The sequence below is a fragment of the Gorilla gorilla genome, chromosome 10 (genome assembly GCF_029281585.2).
Source record: "Gorilla gorilla gorilla isolate KB3781 chromosome 10, NHGRI_mGorGor1-v2.1_pri, whole genome shotgun sequence".
NCBI classification, from domain to species: Eukaryota; Metazoa; Chordata; class Mammalia; order Primates; family Hominidae; genus Gorilla; species Gorilla gorilla.
The window spans coordinates 75,679,828-75,692,979 of NC_073234.2; the positions used below are offsets into that span (position 1 = coordinate 75,679,828).

A 13,152-nucleotide genomic window follows, 5' to 3' on the forward strand; every position below is an offset into this window, starting at 1 on the left:
AGACTTTAACACCTCGCTGACAATATTAGACAGATCAATGAGACAGAAGGTTAACAAGGATATCCAGGACCTGAACTCAGCTCTGCACCAAGTGGACCTAATAGACATCTACACAACTCTCCACCCCCAATCAACAGAATATACATTCTTCTCAGCACCACATCACACTTTTTCCAAAATTGACCACATAGTTGGAAGTAAAGCACTCTTCAGCCAATGTAAAAGAACAGAAATCACAACAAACTGTCTCTCAGACCACAGTGCAATCAAATTAGAATTCAGGATTAAGAAACTCACTCAAAACCGCTCAACTACATGGAAACTGAACAACCTGCTCCTGAATGACTACTGTGTACATAACGAAATGAAGGCAGAAATAAAGATGTTCTTTGAAACCAATGAGAAGAAGGACACAATGAACCAGAATCTCTGGAACACATTTAAAGCAGTGTGTAGAGGGAAATTTATAGCACTAAAAGCCCACAAGAGAAAGCAGGAAAGATCTAAAATTGACAACCTAACATCACAATTAAAAGAACTAGAGAAGCAAGAGCAAACAAATTCAAAAGCTAGCAGAAGACAAGAAATAACTAAGATCAGAGCAGAACTGAAGGAGATAGAGACACAAAAAACCCTTCAAAAAACCAATGAATCCAGGAGCTGGTTTTTTGAAAAGATCAACAAAGTTGATAGACCACTAGCAAGACTAATAAAGAAGAAAAGAGAGAAGAATCAAACAGATGCAATAAAAAACAATAAAGAGGATATCGCCACCAATCCCACAGAAATACAAACTACCATCAGAGAATACTATAAACACCTCTACATAAATAAACTAGAAAATCTAGAAGAAATGCATAAATTCCTGGAAACATACACCCTCCCAAGACTAAACCAGCAAGAAGTGGAATCTCTGAATAGACCAATAACAGGCTCCGAAATTGAGGCAATAATTAATAGCCTACCAACCAAAAAAAGTCTAGGACCAGACAGATTCAGAGCCGAATTCTACCAGAGGTACAAAGAGGAGCTGATATCGTTCCTTCTGAAACTATTCCAATCAATAGTAAAAGAAGGAATCCTCCCTAACCCATTTTATGAGGCCAGCATTGTCCTGATACCAAAGCCTGGCAGAGACACAACAAAAAAAGAGAATTTTAGACCAATATCCTTGATGAACATTGATGCAAAAATCCTCAATAAAATACTGGCAAACCGAATCCAGCAGCACATGAAAAAGCTTATCCACCATGATCAAGTGGGCTTCATTCCTGGGATGCAAGGCTGGTTCAACTTATGCAAATCAATAAACGTAATCCAGCATATAAACAGAACCAAAGAGAAAAACCACATGATTATCTCAATAGATGCAGAAAAGGCCTGTGACAAAATTCAACAATGCTTCATGCTAAAAACTCTCAATAAATTAGGTATTGATGGGAAGTATCTCAAAATAATAAGAGCTATCTATGACAAACCCACAGCCAATATCATATGGAATGGACAAAAACTGGAAGCATTCCCTTTGAAAACTGGCACAAGACAGGGATGCCCTCTCTCACCGCTCCTATTCAACATTGTGTTGGAAGTTCTGGCCAGGGCAATCAGGCAGGAAAAGGAAATAAAGGGCATTCAATTAGGAAAAGAGCAAGTCAAATTGTCCCTGTTTGCAGATGACATGATTGTATATCTAGAAAACCCCATCGTCTCAGCCCAAAATCTCCTTAAGCTGATAAGCAACTTCAGCAAAGTCTCAGGATACAAGATCAATGTGCAAAAATCACAAGCATTCTTATACACCAATAACAGACAAACAGAGAGCCAAATCATGAGTGAACTCCCATTCACAACTGCTTCAAAGAGAATAAAATACCTAGGAATCCAACTTACAAGGGATGTGAAGGACCTCTTCAAGGAGAACTACAAACCACTGCTCAAGGAAATAAAAGAGGATACAAACAAATGGAAGAACATTCCATGCTCATGGATAGAAGAATCAATATCGTGAAAATGGCCATACTGCCCAAGGTAATTTATACATTCAATGCCATCCCCATCAAGCTACCAATGACTTTCTTCACAGAATTGGAAAAAAGCTACTTTAAAGTTCATATGGAACCAAAAAAGAGCCCGCATTTGCCTAAGCCAAAATAACAAAGCTGGAGGCATCACGCTACCTGACTTCAAACTATACTACAAGGCTAGAGTAACCAAAACAGCATGGTACTGGTACCAAAACAGAGATATAGACCAATGGAACAGAGCAGAGCTCTCAGAAATAATGCCACATATCTACAACTATCTGATCTTTGACAAACCTGACACAAACAAGCAATGGGGAAAGGATTCCCTATTTAATAAATGGTGCTGGGAGAACTGGCTGGCCATATGTAGAAAGCTGAAACTGGATCCCTTCCTTACACCTTATACAAAAATTAATTCAAGATGGATTAAAGACTTACATGTTAGACCTAAAACCATGAAAACCCTAGAAGAAAACCTAGGCAATACCATTCAGGACATAGGCATGGGCAAGGACTTCATGTTTAAAACACCGAAAGCAATGGCAACAAAAGCCAAAATTGACAAATGGGATCTAATTAAACTAGAGCTTCTGCACAGCAAAAGAAATCAACATCAGAGTGAACAGGCAACCTACAGAATGGGAGAAAATTTTCGCAACCTACTCATCTGACAAAGGGCTAATATCCAGAATCTACAATGAACTCAAACAAATTTACAAGAAAAAAACAACCCCATCAAAAAGTGAGTGAAGGATATGAACAGACACTTCTCAAAAGAAGACATTTATGCAGCCAAAAAACACATGAAAAAATGCTCATCATCACTGGCCATCAGAGAAATGCAAATCAAAACCACAATGAGATACCATCTCACACCAGTTAGAATGGCAATCATTAAAAAGTCATGAAGCAACAGGTGCTGGAGAGGATGTGGAGAAATAGGAACACTTTTACACTGTTGGTGGGACTGTAAACTAGTTCAACCATTGTGGAAGTCAGTGTGGCGATTCCTCAGGGATCTGGAACTAGAAATACCATTTGACCCAGTCATCCCATTACTGGGTATATACGCAAGGGATTATAAATCATACTTCTATAAAGACACATGCACACATATGTTTATTGCAGCGCTGTTCACAATAGCAAAGACTTGGAACCAACCCAAATGTCTACCAATGATAGACTGGATTAAGAAAATATGGCAAATATACACCATGGGATACTATGCAGCCATAAAAAATGATGAGTTCATGTCCTTTGTAGGGACATGGATGAAGCTGGAAACCATCATTCTCAGCAAACTATCGCAAGGACAAAAAACCAAACACTGCATGTTCTCACTCATAGGTGGGAATTGAACAATGAGAACACATGGACACAGGAAGGGGAACATCACACACCGGGGACTGTTGTGGGGTGGGGGGAGTGGGGAGGGATAGCATTAGGAGATTATACCTAATGCTAAATGACGAGTTAATGGGTGCAGCACACCAACATGGCACATGTATACATATGTAACAAACCTGCACGTTGTGCACATGTACCCTAAAACTTAAAGTATAATAATAATAAAATTTTAAAAATAAATAAAGAACCATGATTTTTAAAATGTTTAAAGCTGACTTCAATACTTGAGTAATTGTCCTTTGGAAAAGGACTTCTTTTGTCCCATGTGGCCATAAGAGGTAGAATTTAAACAAAGAAGTGAAAGCTGTAAGAAAAAGGATTTTAAGTCAATATAATGTAAAAAATAGAACTAAACAAAGTCGGGGCAGGTACTCTTAAGAGGAAGCAGATTCTCTGCCACTAGAGGTGACCATTTAAACTAGATGGCTTTGTGGGAAAGTGATAGGGTTGATTCACAAATATGACTCTTTAAATCATGCAGTTCTTTTTGTTTGTTTGCTTGTTTGTTTGCATAGCTCTTTATTAGCCTGACATGTAAGACTGATCCACTTGTCAACCTTCCCCCCCAATATTCGTATGTGTCTCTGGTATTTCTTATATCTACAATTTCCCTGACTTGCAGTTTCCCCTTTTAAAATTTCATGCCATTTTTCAGTGGTCAAATCATATGTCACTTTTTGAGAAAAATTTCCCTTCTCCCCACTTCAGATACCACCACAAATAGATGGGTTCTATTCCAAAACTGCAGACTTCATTTATACATTTTAAGTCACTTATTATTCTGCCCTATGCTATTTGTGTATATTTATTGTCTTACATACTAGCATGTCAGCTTCATGAGGACAGGAATCGTCTCTGTATTGTTAATCCCCTATAAGACCTAGTATAATAGAATTTCTTTATTTTTTCAACAAATATTTCTTTTTCTTTAGGATGAAAAGACTATACTTACCTCTTAGAGGCCTTCCAACTCAAAAAAGGTATAATAATCTGGTTCTAGAACTTATTTCATAATTAATAATACAAGGACCTCTTTATTGACTATGTGTACAAGCAGTCAGATATACCAATGTCAAACTGGTTCTGTAAGAAATTGTTTATAATCTGACTTCAAAAGGCAGATAACTCCCATGCTGATCAGTAGTAGGATTGCACCTGTGAATAGCGACTGTGCCCTGGCCTGGGCAACACAGTGAGATCCCATCTTTTAAAAAAGGTAGATAACTATTTTTCAAACATTTTGCAACATTCCTATTGAGATATTCAACACACATGTTCCTGATAGAATTTTGAATATTAAAGGAATTGTACATCTGGTTATATTCTTATGAAATTAACTGACACTAAATCAAGTGCTCCACAAAGTTAAAGATAATATAATTAAGAACATCATCAATGAGGTAAGCAATGAATCCTGGCAAGACTTAAGAGGTGGAACACCTTATTGTGATGTGTCAGAATTTTTTACCACTCACCTCTGCCATTTCTTCCTGAACTTTATAATAGTCTTACAGAACATTTCCATTGCTGCAGGTTTCTGTTTGGCAAATTGCTGGCAATACTCCAGATGTTTTTCAGTGTGAATTTATAGAAACGTGCATTGTACAAAATTCAAAGGAAGGACTGTTAGAATAGGTTAGATAAAACAAGAAGAAAAGCAGAGCAACTAACATTGAAAAATAAGCCTGAATTCTTCGTTTGTTTCAGCTGGTTTTTTTTTCCTCTCCTCTTCCCATCTGCCTTTAGTTCTCTATTGACTGAAACTGGCAGGGACTAAAAGTCATATCACAAGTTGACATGCTTAACTGTAGCCTCCAGAAAAATCCAAATGTATTGGAGTCTAAAGGCAGTTACATCAGATCAGGAGTAAGAGTTTTACTCTTGCTATTTCTTGGGAAGTAAACTTCTGGATCTTTTGACTGTCAGCAATTAAAAGCCCTTTAGAAAAATTCCCAGAGAAAGCTCTTTCATGTGGGTCTGAGGCAGTTGTGGACTTGCCAAGAAAAGGTAGTCCTATGACTTCCTGACCATATCAGCACCTGGGGAATTAACAAAAAATCAATTATTTCCCTCTAGGCACATTTTGGGCTTTCTGCTACTTTGCCCTTTTCTCAAATGTCCCTTCCTTCTCCACCTAAACAGAAGAAAGTCAATAAAATGTGGGTCAAGAACAGTCAGCAGGAAGGTTGAGGGTTTCTTTCTTTCTTTCTTTTTTCTTTGGATGCATGCCCCCTAAAGAAAGAAAAGAAAGAAAAGAAAAATTTAGGATTAACAAGTTGCAACCAGAGTTATGCTGCCTAATTACAAGTCTGATTTCATGCTTTTCTGAGAGATTTATGAAGAGGCTAAAAGATACTAAATTATAGCCCAGTCAGTACCCCTTCTTTCTGGTATCATTAATTAATTAAGACAAATTTCTAAATATAAAATAAGCATGGATAGATATAGTCAAATTTTCTGACATTATTACCTAAAACATGGTTTCTAACATTATAAAGTAGGCATTAATACTTTGGTAAAAAAGTTATAATTAACAATAATTTATTGTACATTTCAAATAGCTAGAAGGAAATATTTTTAATATTTCCAACACAAAGAAATGATAAATGTTTAAGGTGATGGATTTACCAACTACCCTGATGTAATCATTACACATACAGGTATCAAAATACCAAATGTACCCCCAAAATATGTACAACTATTGTATATTGATTAAAAAGTAAATAAATTAATGTCAAAGAAAAGGATTAACTTATTTTGCAGCAATTGTGAAGCATAAGGTGATGGTTAGGTATTGATTTTCTTTCTTTATAAACTTGTATCTTGTGTTCCAAAAGCATTAGCTTTGTTTTAGAATGGAATCTTCTCTGGGATTAAAAAAAATTTTTATTTTAATTTTTGTGGGTACATAGTAGGTAGGTACATATATTTGTGGGGTACATGAGATGATTTGATACAGGCATGCAATGCTTCATAATCACGTCATGTAAAATGGGGTATCCATCCCCTCAAGCATTTATCCTCTGAGTTACAAATAATCCAAATATACTCTTTAAATTATTTTAAAATGTATAATGAAATTATTATTGACTATAGTCACCCCATTGTGCCTTCAAATACTAGGTCTTATTCATTCTTTCTAACTATTTTTTTGTTCACCCATTAACCATCTCTACCTCTCCCAACCTCCACCATCCCACTACCCTTCCCAGCCTCTGGTAACCATCCTTCTACTCTCCAACTTCCTGAGATCAACTGTTTTGATTTTTAGATCTCACAAATAAGTGAGAACATGCAATATCTGTCTTTCTATGCTTGGCTTATTTCACTTAGCATAACGATCTCCAGTTCCATCCATGTTGTTGCAAATGACAGGATTTCATTCCTTTTATGGCTGAGTAGTACTCCACTATGTATAGTACCACATTTTCTTTGTCCATTCATCTGTTGGTGGATACTTAGGTTGCTTCCAAGTTTTGGCTATTGTGAACAGTGCTCCAACATACATGGGAGTGCAGATATCTCCTTGATATACTGATTTCCTTTCTTTTGGGCATATATTCAGCAGTGGGATTGCTAGGTCATATGGTAGCTCTATTTTTGTTTTCTTGAGGAATCTCCAAACTGTTGTCCATAGTGGCTGTACTAATCTACATTCCCACCAAAAGTGTACCAGGGTTTCCTTTTCTCCACATCCTCACCAGCATTTCTTATTGCCTGTCTTTTGGATAAAAGCCATTTTAACTGAGGTGAGATGGTATCTCATTGTAGTTTTGATTTTCATTCCTCTGATGAGCAATGATGTTGAGCACCTTTTCATATGCCTGTTTGCCATTTGTATGTCTTCTTTTGAGAAATGTCTATTCAAATCTTTTGCCCATTTTTGATCAGATTATTAGATTTTTTCCTATAGAGTTGTTTGAGCTCCTTATATATTCTGGTTATTCATCTCTTGTCAGATGGGTAGTTTGCAAATATTATCTCCCATTCTGTGAGCTGTCTCTTCACTTTGTTGATTGTTTCCTTTACTGTGCAGAAGCTTTTTAACTTGATTTGATCCTGTTTGTCCATTTCTGCTTTTGTTGGCTGTGCTTCTGGGATATTACTCAAGAAATTTTTGCCCAGACCAATGTCCTGGAGAATTTCCTCAACGTTTTCTTGTAGTAGTTTCACATTTTGAGATTATAGATTTAAGTCTGTAATTCATTTTGATTGTGGTTTTGTATATGGTGAGAGATAGGGATATAGTTTCATTCTTCTGCATAGGAATATCCAGTTTTCCCAGCACAATTTATTGAAGAGACTGTCTATTCCCCAGTGTATGTTCTTGGCACCTTTTTCAAAAATGAGTTCGCTGTAGGTGTGTGGATTTTTCAGCTCTCTATCCTATTTCATTCATCTATGTGTCTGTTTTTATGCCAGTACCATGCTGTTTTGGTTACTATAGCTCTGTAGTATAATTTGAAGTCAGGTAACATGATTCCTCCAGTTTTGTTCTTTTTACTTTGCATAGTATTCAGGGTATTTTGGTATTCAGGGTCTTTTGTGGTTCCATATAAATTTTAGGATTGTTTTTTCTATTTCTGTGTAGAATGTCGTTGGTATTTCGATAGGGATTACACTGAATCAGTAAATGGCTTTGGGTAGTATGGACATTTTAACTATATTTATTCTCCCAATCCATGAACATGGAATATGTTTTCACTTTTTGGTGTCCACTTCTATTTCTTTCATCAGCGTTTCATAGTTTTTATTTATTATAGCACTCTTTCACTTCTTTGGTTAATGTCTAGGTATTTAATTTTGATTTCTGGCTATTATAAATGGGATTATTTTTAAATTTCTTTTTCAGATTGTTCACTGTTGGCATATGAAAATGTTACTGATTTTCATATATTAATTTTGTATCCTACAACTTTATTGAATTTGTTTAGCAGTTCTAATAGTTTTTTGGTGGAGTCTTTAGGTTTTTCCAAATTTAAGATTATATCATCTGCAAACCAGGATAATTTGACTTCTTCCTTTCAAATTTGGATACCCTTCATTTCTTTCTCTTATCTGATTGCTCTAGTTAGGACTTCCAGTACTATGTTAAATAACAGTGGTGAAATGCTTGTCGTGTTCCAGATCTTAGAGGAAGGGCTTTTTGATTTTCCCCATTCGGAATGATAGCAGCTGTGGGTCTGTCATATTTGGCTTTTATTACGTTTAGGTATGTCCCTTCTGTACTCAGCTTTTTAAGGGTTTTTTTCATGAAGGGATGTTGAATTTTATGAAATTTTTCTTGAGCATCATTGAAATGATCATTTTTTTTCTTCATTCTGTTGATATGATGTATCACATTGATTGATATATAAATGTTGAACCATCCTTGTATCCTAGGGATAAATCCCACTTGGTTATGATGAACGATCTTTTAAATGTATTGTTGAAGTTTGTTTGCTGGCACTTTGTTGAGGACTTTCACATCAATATTCATCAGAGATATTGGCCTGTAGTTTTCAATAATACTGGCCTCATAGAATAAGTTTGGACGTTTTCCCTCCTCCATTTTTCAGAACAGTTTGAATAGGATTGGTCTTAGTTCTTCTTTAAATTTTTGATAGAATTCATTAATGAAGCCGTTGTGTTCTGGGCTTTTCATTACTGGGAGACATTTTTTCTAAGGCTTCAATTTTGTTACTTGTTATTGGTCTGTTCAGGTTTTGGATTTCTTTCTGGCTCAATCCTGGAAGGTTACATGTGTCCAGTAACTTGTCCATTTCTTCTAGATATTTCAATTTATTGGCATATAGTTGCTCATAGTAGCTACTCATGATTTTTTTTTATTTCTGCAGTATCAATTGTAATGTCTCCTTTTTCATCTCTGACTTAATTTATTTGGATCTTCTCTTTTTTTCTTAGTCTGGTTAAAAGCCTGTCAATTTTGTTTAACTTTTAAAGAAAACAACTTTTTGTTTTATTGATCTTTTGTATTGTTTTCATTTCAATTTTATTTGTTTCTGCTCTGATCTTTATTATTTCTTTTTTTGTACTAATTTTGGGTTTGGTTTGCTCTTACTTTTCTAGTTCTTTAAGATGCATCATTGGATTAGTTATTTGAAAATTTTCTTCTTTTTTTGATGTAGGCACTTACAGCTAAAAAGGTCCCTCTTAGTACTGCTTTTGCTATATTCCATAGGTTTTGGTATATGTGTTTCCATTATTTGTTTCAAGAAATTTTTCAATTTTCTTTTTAATTTCTTTATTGACCCACTGGTCATTCAGGAGCATATTGTTTAATTTCTATGTTGTATTATTCTGTTCTCATGCTGCTAGTAAAGGCATACCCAACACTGGGTAATTTATAAAGGAAAGATGTTTCATGGCCTCACATTTCCACACGGCTGGGGAGGCCTCACAATCATAGCAGAAGACGAAGGAATGGCAATGGGTTGTCTTACATGGTGGCAGGCAAGAGAGCATGTGCAGGGGAACTCCCTTTATAAAACCAACAGATCTCATGAGACTTATTCACTGTGACAAGAACAGCATGGGAAAAACCCACCTCCATGATTCAATTACTTCCCACCGAGCTCCTCCCATGACAAGTGGGGATTATTACAATTCAAGGTGAGACTTGGGTGGGGACGCACAGCCAAACCATATCACATGTATTTGTATAATTTCCAAAATTTCTCTTATTAATGTATAGTTTTATTCCATTGTGATCAGAGAAGATGCTGGACATTGTTTCAATTTTTTTGAAAGTTTTAAGATTTGTCTTGTGACTTAACATATGATTTATCCGTGAGAATGATCCATGTGCTGAAGAAAATAATGTGTATTCTGCAGCCATTGGGTGAAAAGTTCTGTAAATATTTATTAGATCCTTTTGGCCTATAGTGTATATCAAGTCTGATGTTTCTTTGTTGATTTCATGTCTGGAAGGTCTGTCCAGTGTTGAAAGTGGGGTGAAGTCTCCAGCTATTATTGTATTGGAGTCTATCTCTCTCTTTAATAATATTTGCTTTGTATATCTGGGTGCTTCAGTTTTGAGTGAATACATATTTTAAATTGTTATAACCACTTGCTGAATTGACAGCTTTATCATTATATAGTGACCTTCTTTGTCTCTTCTTATAGATTTTGTCTTGCAATCTATTTTTTCTGATATAAATATAGCTCTGCCTGCTCTTCTCTTGGTTTCCATTGGCATGGAATGTCTGTTTCCATTGGCATGGAATGTCTTTTTCCATCCCTTCATTTTTAGTCCATGTGTGTTTTTATACATGAAGTGTGTTTCAGCCACTCTATGTTACATTCAATATTATTATTTATAACTAAGAACTGACTTCTGCATTTTATGTGGGTTTTTTTGTGGTCTTTTTGTTCTTTTCTGTCTTCCTTTTAGTGAAGATTATTTTCTCTGGTGATATGATTTAATTTCTTGCTTTTTATTTTTTGTGTATCCATTATCTGTTTTTTGTTTTGAGATTATCATGAGGCCTGCAAATACTATCTTATAACCTATTATTTTAAGCTGATAACAACTTAACGCTGTTGAATAAACAACCTAACAGCAAAAAGAAAACTAATAAAGACCCTGTGCCTTAACTATGTCCCCAATTTTTTCACATTTTGTTGTTTCTATTTACATTTATTGTACTATGTCTTGAAAAGTTGTAGTTATTATTTTGAATTGGTTTGTCCTTTAGTCCTTCTATGTAAAAGTAGCTTAAACACCACTGTTACTGTGTTATAATGTTCTGTGTTTTTCTGTATATTTGCTATTACCAATGAGTTTTGTATCTTCAGATGATTTCTTTTTGATCATCAAAATCCTTTTTCTTTCTATTGAAGTACTCCCTTTAGCATTTCTTGTAGGACAGATCTGGTGTTGAAATCCCTCAGCCTTTGATTGTCTGGAACAGTGTTTATTTCTCCTTCATGTTTGAAGAACATTTTTGCTGGATATGCTATTCTACTGTAAACGTGGCATAAAGGAATGCTGGCTTTTGTTGAATGCTTTTACTGGGTCTATTGAGATGATCATGTAATTTTTGTTTTTAATTCTGTTTATGTGGTGTATCATATTTATTGATTTGCAAATGTTAAATCATCCCTGTATGCCTGGTATGAAACCCCTCTTGATCATGGTGGATTATCTTTTTGATATGTTGTTGGATTCGGTTAGCTAGTATTCTGTTAAGGATTTTAGCATCTATATTCATCAGAGATATTGACCTGTAGTTTTCTTTTTTGGTTATATCCTTTCCTGGTTCTGTTATTAGGGTGATACTGCTTCATAGAATGATTTAGGGAGGATTCCCTCTTTTTCTATCTTCTGGAATAGTGTCAACAGGATTGATATCAATTCTTCTTTGAGTGTCTGGTAGAATTCTGCTGTGAATCCATCTGGTCCAGGATCTTTTTTTGTGGGTAATTTTTAAATTACCATTTCAATCTGACTGCTTGTTATTGGTCTGTTCAGGGTACCTAATTCTTCCAGATTGAAGCTAGGAGGGTTTTATATGTCCAGGAAATTATCCATCTCCCCTAGGTTTTCTAGGTTTATGCATGTAAAGATATTCATAGTAGCCTTGAATGATCTTTTGCATTTCTGTGGTGTCATTTATAATATCTCCCATTTCCTTTCTAATTGAGCTTATTTGGATTTTCTCTCTTCTTTTCTTGGTTAATCTTGCTAATGGTCTATCAATTTTTGTTTTTCTTTTCAAAAAACCAGCTTTTTGTTTCATTTATCTTTTGTAATTTTTTGTTGCTGTTGCTGTTTCAGTTTCATTTAGTTCTGCTGTGATCTTGGTTATTTCCTTTCTTCTGCTGGGTTTGGGTTTGGCTTGTTCTTGTTTCTCTAGTTCCTTGAGGTGTGACCTTAGATTATCTGTTTGTGCTCTTTCAGACCTTTGATGTAGGCATTTAAGGCTATGAACTTTCCTCTTAGCACTGCCTTTGCTGTATCCCAGAGATTTTGATAGGTTGTATCACAATTGTCATTCAGTTCAAAGAATTTTTTAATTTCCATCTTTATTTCATTTTTGACCCAATGATCATTAAGGAACAGATTATTTAATTTCCATGTGTTTGCATGGTTTTGAAGGTTCCATTTGGAGTTGATTTCCAGTTGTATTCCACTGTGGTCTGAGAGAGTGCTTGATATAATTTTAATTTTCTTAAATTTATTGAGGCTCATTTTGTGGCCTATTATATAGTCTATCTTGGAGAAAGTTTCATGTGCTGTTGAATAGAATGTATATTCTGTGGTTGTTGGGTAAAATATTCTCTATACATCTGTTAAGTTCATTTGTTTCAGGGTATAGTTTAAATCAATTGTTTCTTTGTTGACTTTTGGTTTTGATGTCTAGTGCTGTCAGTGGAGTATTGAAGTATCCCACTATTATTGTGTTGCCATCTATCTCATTTCTTAGGTCTCTTAGTAATTGTTTTATAAGTTTGGGAGCTCCGGTTTTAGATGCATATATATATATATTTAGGATTGTGATATTTTCCTGTTGGACAAGGCCTTTTATCATTATATAATGTCCCTATTTATCTTTTTTAACTGCTGTTGCTTTAAAGTTTGTTTTGTCTGATATAAGAATAGTACACCTGCTGGCTTTTGGTGTCTATTTGCATGGAATGTCTTTTTCTACCTTTTTACCTTGAGTTTATGTGCATCCTTATGTGTTAGGTGAGTCTCCTGAAGGCAGCAGATAGTTGT

General features: G+C 35.3%; 1 long non-coding RNA gene across 2 annotated transcripts in view; it reads right to left on the reverse strand.

Annotated features, from left to right (window-relative positions):
* The window catches only part of LOC129525853 (uncharacterized), a 41,769-nt gene that overhangs the window by 14,999 nt on the left and 13,618 nt on the right, over nt 1-13,152 (reverse strand). For both annotated transcript variants that reach the window (XR_008670379.2, XR_008670378.2), the window contains exon 2: nt 4,907-5,663. This is a non-coding gene — a long non-coding RNA (uncharacterized lncRNA). The remainder of the gene's footprint in view (nt 1-4,906; nt 5,664-13,152) is intronic.